The sequence below is a fragment of the Orcinus orca genome, chromosome 13 (assembly GCF_937001465.1).
Source record: "Orcinus orca chromosome 13, mOrcOrc1.1, whole genome shotgun sequence".
Classification (NCBI taxonomy): domain Eukaryota; kingdom Metazoa; phylum Chordata; class Mammalia; order Artiodactyla; family Delphinidae; genus Orcinus; species Orcinus orca.
The window spans coordinates 80,715,383-80,724,979 of NC_064571.1; the positions used below are offsets into that span (position 1 = coordinate 80,715,383).

The following is a 9,597-nucleotide window of genomic DNA, read 5'->3' on the forward strand; positions in this document are numbered from 1 at the left end:
GAGAATAAAGAAAAAAGAATGAAAAGAACTGAGGACAGTCTCAGAGACCTCTGGGACAACATTAAACGCACCAACATTCGAATTATAGGGGTTCCAGAAGAAGAAGAGAAAAAGAAAGGGACTGAGAAAATATATGAAGAGATTATAGTTGAAAACTTCCCTAATATGAGAAAGGAAATAGTTAATCAAGTCCAGGAAGCACAGAGAGTTCCATACAGGATAAATCCAAGGAGAAACACGCCAAGACACATATTAATCAAACTGTCAAAAATTAAATACAAAGAAAACATATTAAAAGCAGCAAAGGAAAAACAACAAATAATACACAAGGGAATCCCCATAAGGTTAACAGCTGATCTTTCAGCAGAAACTCTGCAAGCCAGAAGGGACTGGCAGGACATATTTAAAGTGATGAAGGAGAAAAACCTACAACCAAGATTACTCTACCCAGCAAGGATCTCATTAAGATTTGATGGAGAAATTAAAACCTTTACAGACAAGCAAAAGCTGAGAGAGTTCAGCACCACCAAACCAGCTCTACAACAACTGCTAAAGGATCTTCTCTAGGCAAGAAACACAAGAGAAGGAAAAGACCTACAATAACAGACCCAACACAATTAAGAAAATGGGAATAGGAACATACAAATAGATAATTACCTTAAATGTAAATGGATTAAATGCTCCCACCAGAAGACACAGACTGGCTGAATGGATACAAAAACAAGACCCATATATATGCTGTCTACAAGAGATCCACTTCAGACCTAGAGACACATACAGACTGAAAGTGAGGGGATAGAAAAAGATATTCCACGCAAATGGAAATCAAAAGAAAGCTGGAGTAGCAATTCTCATATCAGACAAAATAGACTTTAAAATAAAGACTATTACAAGAGACAAAGAAGGACACTACATAATGATCAAGGGATCGATCCAAGAAGAAGATATAACAATTGTAAATATCTATGCACCTAACATAGGAGCACCTCAGTACATAAGGCAAATACTAACAGCCATATAAGGGGAAATAGACAGTAACGCATTCATAGTAGTGGACTTTAACACCCCACTTTCACCAATGGACAGATCATCCAAAATGAAAATAAATAAGGAAACACAAGCTTTAAATGATACATTAAACAAGATGGACTTAATTGATATTTATAGGACATTCCATCCAAAAACAACAGAATACACAATTTTCTCAAGTGCTCATGGAACATTCTCCAGGATAGATCACATCTTGGGTCACAAATCAAGCCTTGGTAAATTTAAGAAAATTGAAATTGTATCAAGTATCTTTTCCGGCCACAACGCTATGAGACTAGATATCCATTACAGGAAAAGATCTGTAAAAAATACAAACACATGGAGGCGAAACAATACTTAATAACGAAGTGATCATTGAAGAAATCAAAGAGGAAATCAAAAAATACCTAGAAACAAATGACAGTGGAGACACGACGACCCAAAACCTGTGGCATGCAGCAAAAGCAGTTCTAAGGGGGAAGTTTATAGCAATACAATCCTACCTTAAGAAACAGGAAACATCTTGAATAAGCAACCTAACCTTTCACCTAAAGCAATTAGAGAAAGAAGAACAAAAAACCCCAAAGTTAGCAGGAGGAAAGAAATCATAAAGATCAGATCAGAAATAAATGAAAAAGAAATGAAGGAAATGATAGCAAAGATCAATAAAACTAAAAGCTGGTTCTCTGAGAAGATAAACAAAATTGATAAACCATTAGCCAGACTCATCAAGAAAAAAAAGGAGAAGACTCAAATCGTAGAATTAGAAATGAAAAAGTAGAAGTAACAACAGACACTGCAGAAATACAAAAGATCATGAGAGATTACTACAAGCAACTCTGTGCCAATAAAATGGACAACCTGGAAGAAATGGACACATTCTTAGAAATGCACAACCTGCCAAGACTGAATCAGGAAGAAATAGAAAATATGAACAGACCAATAACAGGCACTGAAATTGAAACTGTGATTAAAAATCTTCCAACAAACAAAAGCCCAGGACCAGATGGCTTCACAGGCGAATTCTATCAAACATTTAGAAAAGAGCTAACACCTATCCTTCTCAAACTCTTCCAAAATATAGCAGAAGGAGGAACACTCCCAAACTCATTCTACGAGGCCACCATCACCCTGATACCAAAACCAGACAAGGATGTCACAAAGAAAGAAAACTACAGGCCAATATCACTGATGAACATAGATGCAAAAATCCTCAACAAAATACTAGCAAACAGAATCCAGCAGTACATTAAAAGGATCATACACCATGATCAAGTGGGGTTTATCCCAGGAATGCAAGGATTCTTCAATATACACAAATCAATCAACGTGATACACCGTATTAACAAATTGAAGGAGAAAAACCATATGATCATCTCAATAGATGCAGGTAAAGCTTTCGACAAAATTCAACACCGATTTATGATAAAAACCCTGCAGAAAGTAGGCATAGAGGGAACTTTCCTCAACATAATAAAGGCCATATCTGACAACCCCACAGACAATATCGTCCTCAATGGTGAAAAACTGAAAGCATTTCCACTAAGATCAGGAACAAGAGAAGGTTGCCTGCTCTCACCACTCTTATTCAACATAGCTTTGGAAGTTTTAGCCACAGCAATCAGAGAAGAAAAGGAAATAAAAGGAATCCAAATCAGAAAAGAAGAAGTAAAGCTGTCACTGTTTGCAGATGACATGATACTATACATAGAGAATCCTAAAGATGCTACCAGAAAACTACTAGAAGTAATCAATGAATTTGGTAAAGTAGCAGGTTACAAAATTAGTGCACAGAAATCTCTGGCATTTCTATACACTAATGATGAAAAATCTGAAAGTGAAATCAAGGAAACACTCCCATTTACCACTGCAACAAAAAGAATAAAATATCTAGGAATAAACCTACCTAAGGAGACAAAAGACCTGTATGCAGAAAATTATAAGATGCTGATGAAAGAAATTAAAGATAATACAAACAGATGGAGAGCTATATCATGTTCTTGGATTGGAAGAATCAACATTGTGAAAATGACTTTACTACCCAAAGCAATCTACAGATTCAAAGCAATCCCTATCAAACTACCACTGGCATTTTTCACAGAGCTAGAACAAAAAATTTCACAATTTGTATGGGAACACCAAAGACCCCGAATAGCCAAAGCAATCTTGAGAACGAAAAATGGAGCTGGAGGAATCAGGCTCCCTGACTTCAGACTATACTACAAAGCTACAGTAATCAAGACAGTATGGTACTGGCTCAAAAACAGAAATATAGATCAATGGAACAGGATAGAAATCCCAGAGATAACCCCACGCACATATGGTCACCTTATCTTTGATAAAGGAGGCAGGAATATACAGTGGAGAAAGGACAGCTTCTTCAATAAGTGGTGCTGGGAAAACTGGACAGGTACATGTAAAAGTATGAGATTAGATCACTTCCTAACACCATACACAAAAATAAGCTCAAAATGCATTAAAGGCCTAAATGTAAGGCCAGAAACTATCAAACTCTTGGAGGAAAACATAGGCAGAACACTCTATGACATAAATCACAGCAAGATCCTTTTTGACCCACCTCCTAGAGAAATGGAAATAAAAACAAATATAAACAAATGGGACCTAGTGAAACTGCAAAGCTTTTGCACAGCAAAGGAAACCATAAACAAGACCAAAAGACAACTCTCAGAATGGGAGAAAATATTTGCAAATGAAGCAACTGATAAAGGATTAATCTCCAAAATTTACAAGCAGCTCATGCAGCTCAATAACAAAAAAAACAAACAACCCAATCTAAAAATGGGCAGAAGACCTAAATAGACATTTCTCCAAAGAAGATATACAGACTGCCAACAAACACATGAAAGAATGCTCAACATCATTAATAATTAGGGAATTGCAAATCAAAACTACCATGAGATATCATCTCACACCAGTCAGAATGGCCATCATCAAAAAAATCTAGAAACAATAAATGCTGGAGAGGGTGTGGAGAAAAGGGAACACTCTTGCACTGCTGGTGGGAATGTGAATTGGTACAGCCACTATGGAAAACAGTATGGAGGTTCCTTAAAAAACTACAAATAGAACTACCATATGACCCAGCAATCCCACTACTGGGCATGTACCCTGAGAAAACCATAGTTCAAAAAGAGTCATGTACCAAAATGTTCACTGCAGCAGTATTTACAATAGCCAGGACATGGAAGCAACCTAAGTGTCCATCATTGGATGAATGGATAAAGAAGATGTGGCACATGTATACAATGGAATATTACTCAGCCATAAAAAGAAACGAAATTGAGCTATTTGTAATGAGGTCGATGGACCTAGAGTCTGTCATACAGAGTGAAGTAAGTCAGAAAGAGAAAGACAAATACCGTATGCTAACATATATATGGAATTTAAGAAAAAAATAAAATGTCATGAAGAACCTAGGGGTAAGATGGGAATAAAGACACAGACCTACTAGAGAATGGACTTGAGGTTATGGGGAGGGGGAAGGGTAAGCTGTGACAAAGTGAGAGAGTGGCATGGACAAGTATACACTACCAAAGGTAAAGTCGATAGCTAGTGGGAAGCAGCCGCATAGCACAGGGAGATCAGCTTCGTGCTTTGTGACCACCTAGAGCAGTGGGATAGGGAGGGTGGGAGGAAGGGAGATGCAAGAGGGAAGAGATATGGGAACATATGTATATGTATACCTGATTCACTTTGTTATAAAGCAGAAACTAACACACCATTGTAAAGCAATTATACTCCAATAAAGATATTAAAAAAAAAAAGCACCAATCCAGCTGACATCAGGGATGTTGATTTTCCCTAGACCATACACCAAAGTGATTCCCGACCAATTAAAAAGTTAAGATATTTTTAAAATCAGAAAATTATATATATGTATATGTATATATACACACACCCACACAAACATACACATACACGCATACATATCCGATCCTTTAAGCCAGTATAGCTTCCAAGCCTTAAAGCAATAGGAAAAGGATCATAAAGGAACAGATCCTTTCCTATGATATAAAAATGTAAAACTTCTACAAGACAACAAATAACCAAAACAGAATTGCCAACAACAGATTAGAATGTCCATTATATCAATAACTAAAATCAAATTTAATGTTTAAGTTATACAAAGAACTCCTTCACATGTCTAAAATGATGTTGAAACTCCAGTTAATGAGCAAAGGATATGATCCTTCCCACAAGAAAAAATAAAAATGACAGGAAATATATGGACAAAATTCATTCTTGCAAATAAACAAATTAAAATAAAATCATCTTTGAGGTACCTATGTATATCTCCTAAATTAGCAAAATGAGTTTCTTTTCAAAACAGTAACATCCAAAGCTGAGAAGTTTGCAGTGGAACTGACACACTCCTCCCCTGACAGCACCACTGTGAGCTGGACGGTCCACGTCACTGTGTGACTGCACTGCTCTCACATCCTTAGCCAAAAATTGTTTCAGATGCTTTGCCCCATGTATTGGTCCTGCTCAGGCTGCCATAACGAAGTACCACAGACTGGGCAACTTACACACTAGAAATGTGTTTTCTTGCAATCTTGGAGGCCCGGAGTCCAAGATCAAGGTGTCAGCAGGACTGATTTCTTCTGAGGCCTCTCTCCGTGACTTGTAGATGGTTGCTTTCCCCCTGTGTCCGCATGTGGTTGCCTTTGGGTTTATGTGTGTGTCATCTTCTCTTCTTATAAAGACACCAATGAAACTGGATTAGGATTCACCCAAATGACTCATTAAACCTTATTTACCTCTTTAAAGGCCCTGTCTCCAAATACAGTCACATTCTCATGTATTGGGGGGTAAGACTTCAATATATGAATTTGGGGAGGATACATGTCATCCCCTAAGACCCCAGTTATACCTCTCCTAATAATTTATTTTAAGGAGATAATTCAAATAAAGAAAGGATATATGTAAAAACCATTCACTTGTAGTGTTTCAATAATATCAAATGATTATAAACAGCTATTTATAGCAGGGGAAGTTAAAAAACTTGTTCAATAGACTACTTCGCCATTAAACTTTTTTTTTTTTTTGCGGTACATGGGCCTCTCACTGCTGTGGCCTCTCCCATTGCGGAGCACAGACTCCTGACGCGCAGGCCCAGCGGCCATGGCTCACGGGCCCAGCCGCTCCGCGGCATGTGGGATCCTCCCAGACCGGGGCACGAACCCGTGTCCCCTGCATCGGCAGGCGGACTCTCAACCACTGCGCCACCAGGGAAGCCCCATTAACCTTTTTAGGAATGAAAACTGTGTGAAAATAGTTTTTAAAAATTCTCAACATATGAGAAAAGTAGGTACAAATGTCACAGGATTGATTGTGGAAATATATTTGCATATAGATAATTACTAGAGAGAAAAGGAGGATAAAATAATTTTCTTGTGGTGATCCTGATACAGAAGACTCCTTTCTTTTTTAAAACTATTTCCATTTTTTCTTTTTAATTCACAAAAATCAAGTGGGTTAGAATGAGGAATTCTAACTGGTAAGACAGTTGCAGGCTTCTGTGGTAGGTAGTACCAGATGATTAGTGGCTTAAGTTAGGATTTTAGTCAAAAACAAGAAAAACAAAGACAAGCTGAGGCTTGACAAAGTAACGTAGCAGCTCCACGATGTCGCGATGACGCCAGGAGCTCTGCTGCGCTGAGGAAGACCCAGGCTGGCCTTGGTGCCCCTGAGGCAGGCGGCTTGGTGTGTGTGGAGGAGCCGTTCTGGCTGCCTGTGACCTCGGGCAATCCTGGGCAATCCTCTCCTTCTCTGACTCTCAGGCTCCTCTTCGTTAAAACGCAGTTGTTGCACTGGGTCCTTAGAAAGGCCTTCTCTTACTTTCTGTATCCTTTCATTCTCTGTGTTGTCCCAAATATGTACAGAATAAATATGCAGTGTTTTCCTTGCACATGACAATTATAAAGTATACTCTGGGCATCCTGTACATCTTGCAAAGAGCCAGAATCAGGTAGAAGGCCAGAGAAAGGAAACAGAGTCAGCCCTGCATTTTCCCAGCATTTGCTTATGAGGAACTAAAGCAGAATTACCCCATGCCCTCCCCTGGCCATGGCCCAGGCTCAGTGGAGGTCCGCGGTCTCTGCCTCCACCACTGTCTAGGGAACCTCTGAGCGGGCCAGGACCACAGGGGAGACGTCGGAGTTCACTTCCGTGACTACAGCCTTAGGCTTCCTCAGCCGGGATAGTAGACGGAGAGCTTTTGGAGGGTGGACACCCACCCTGCCTTAGGACACGGGCAGTTATCCGAAAGGCACATCCCACGGGAAGCCAACTTTCAGGATGTCATTGCGCTGGAGAGAAGCAAACAGAAGAGGGGACCAGAGGGGCAGCACTCACAGAACCCCTGAAAAATCCATCATTCCCTTTCTGGGAGCCTTTGAGGCCCCCAGAGGGAGGGGTCGTGAGTCAACAGGAAGAATAATAAAGGTGTCCTAGCCTTGAAGACTTACTCAGGGCAGCGAAGAAAGTACCACACTGCGGTGTTTGGATGCTGAGGCTTTTATCCACGTATTTTCTCAAACATTTGCCTGTAGCATCCTGGCACACACTCTGTTCTCTCCTGGAGGGTTAGGTGGAAGGATTTTTTATTTTTAACAGTGAACCAAACTAACAACACACACAGTAACTCAGCCGCCACTCGTGCGTGTGTGTGTGCGCGCGCGCTCACGCGAGCATGTGTCGAGGCTGCGGTGTACCGTGAAAGGACGCAAGCTTTGGAGTTACTCATTCTTCACGTGTTCATTCCACAGCTCTTGCTGGGCTCCTCCCATGAGGCCCACGCTCTTCTGGGCCTGGGGCTGCAGGGTGAACAGAGGACACACCATCTGTGCTCTGGAGGAGCTCGTAGTCTGGGTCGGGGGGGAACAAACAGTAAACGCACGCACTAGTCAGAGCTGAGGGCTCCTGGGCGGCAGCAGCCTTATGATGCTCGACACATGGCTCCGAGCTCGCTGAGCCTCAGTTTATGCGTCTGTCAGATGAGATCAGAACGGTCTTAAAGGGATGTTTTAAGGCTTACAGAGAAGGTGCCTCAGTGGCACGTGAGGGCCTCCCAGGAAGTGGCAGGCACCGTGATGGAGTTCAGGTCCTGGTTCCTACTCTGGAGCGAAAGAGAAAGGAGGGAAAGAAGACATGCAGAACCTTCTTAAGCAGCCGCCCCAGTGGGGAGGATGGAAAGCTCTTCTGCCACTTTCAGCAGCAGAAAAACTGGTCTTGTACCAGTTGCTTTTGTCACCACCTCTAAAAACGAAAACAAACAAAAAGTGCGAAATTGAATTCAACGTCAGTGTCTTCCTGAGTCAGAGGTGGATGAGCGGAATGTAACGGTTGATGGAATGAGAGGCTGAAGAAAAGACGCCCAGAGTTTGCAAGACTCCAGTTCTGAGTCTAGAATCTTGTTCAATAGCGTACGTGTGCACTTTACAAAAATGTGACAGGTTTCAGCGAGGTAGGTTCATTCAGCCATTTAACGAGTGCGAATTAAACTGGATGCTGAAATGAAAGGGCTGCAGCCCCCCATGCCCTCAAGAAGCTCCCAGGGTGGTAGAAAGGCAGCCGGACCAAGCACCATAATACAGCGCGGAGAGGCCTGTGTACAGCGTCCTGGAGTGTGGGATGAGGGCGGTCAGCTTGGCCAGGAGATCTAGGGGAAATGTCACCAAGAAGACGGCACTGGAGCTGACATCTTTGTGGGAGTTTGAAGGATCACTGGTTGGTAGGAAAGATAGGCGCCGTCTGGTTATGGGCAGTAACTTTTATTCTCAGAACTTCTTTTGTTTTAATCCTCACAGCCAATCGACAGCCTTGACCTTCTTGTCTCCAGTAGCCTTTCCTCCTTGTCACAGAAAACTCACGCCGTGTACAGTTACGTAATAGAGTTGGTCCAAATGTGAGATAATTGGCTTTGAAATGCCACATTATTTCTGTGGTTACTACACCCCAAACTATTAAAGAGTGCACAGCGACACGAAGAAGCAGCTGTCGTGAAGCTGGTTTATGACACCCCAATGTAAATGAGAAGCTCTGAATTTTGGTCCGTGATTCGTGTTGACCTGATTCCTTATGAAAATATGGACCATAATAAAACAAAAAAATATAAGCTAAGTGTCAAAGCCATGGAAAACCATGCCTAGGCCAAGAAGATAAGACCAGGGAGGAAGTACAGAAAATATGCCACTGATAGAGCACAGAAAACTTGTTTTAAAAAGGTGAGTTTGGTGCTGAGCTTTCTAGAGGCTTAAGCAAGAACAACTTCTGAACACCTCCTGTCGGCTACCCTATTTACAACAGTGGGGGTGAAGGATGTACTTTCCCAGTGGAGTAGAAGAAGGGTTTTCGTGTTCCGAAAAGAATTTTTTTCACAGGGATCTACATAAAGGAGAGGTTTGAGGTTAAAGAATATGGACCATGGTGAAGCACAAATGAAATGGTAAATGTGGTTGTTAGCAAGCTCGAGCTTTGAAGTCATACTGACCTAATTCAGATTCTGGCTCCACAGTTTACCGACCACGATGTTAAGCGAAATTC

The 9,597-nt window shown here is 41.2% G+C and overlaps 1 protein-coding gene and 1 long non-coding RNA gene across 4 annotated transcripts in view; one reads left to right on the plus strand and one right to left on the minus strand.

Annotated features, from left to right (window-relative positions):
• The window catches only part of NBAS (NBAS subunit of NRZ tethering complex), a 341,400-nt gene that overhangs the window by 331,005 nt on the left and 798 nt on the right, over positions 1-9,597 (plus strand). Inside the window, exon 52 of one of the 3 annotated variants that reach the window (XR_004485944.2) lies at positions 8,862-9,278. The exons of the other annotated variants lie outside the window; for them this stretch is intronic. The gene's annotated coding sequence lies outside the window, so the exon portion shown is untranslated. The remainder of the gene's footprint in view (positions 1-8,861; positions 9,279-9,597) is intronic. 3 annotated transcript variants of the gene reach the window in all.
• The window catches only part of LOC125960762 (uncharacterized), a 308,514-nt gene that overhangs the window by 247,074 nt on the left and 51,843 nt on the right, over positions 1-9,597 (minus strand). The window lies entirely within an intron of this gene.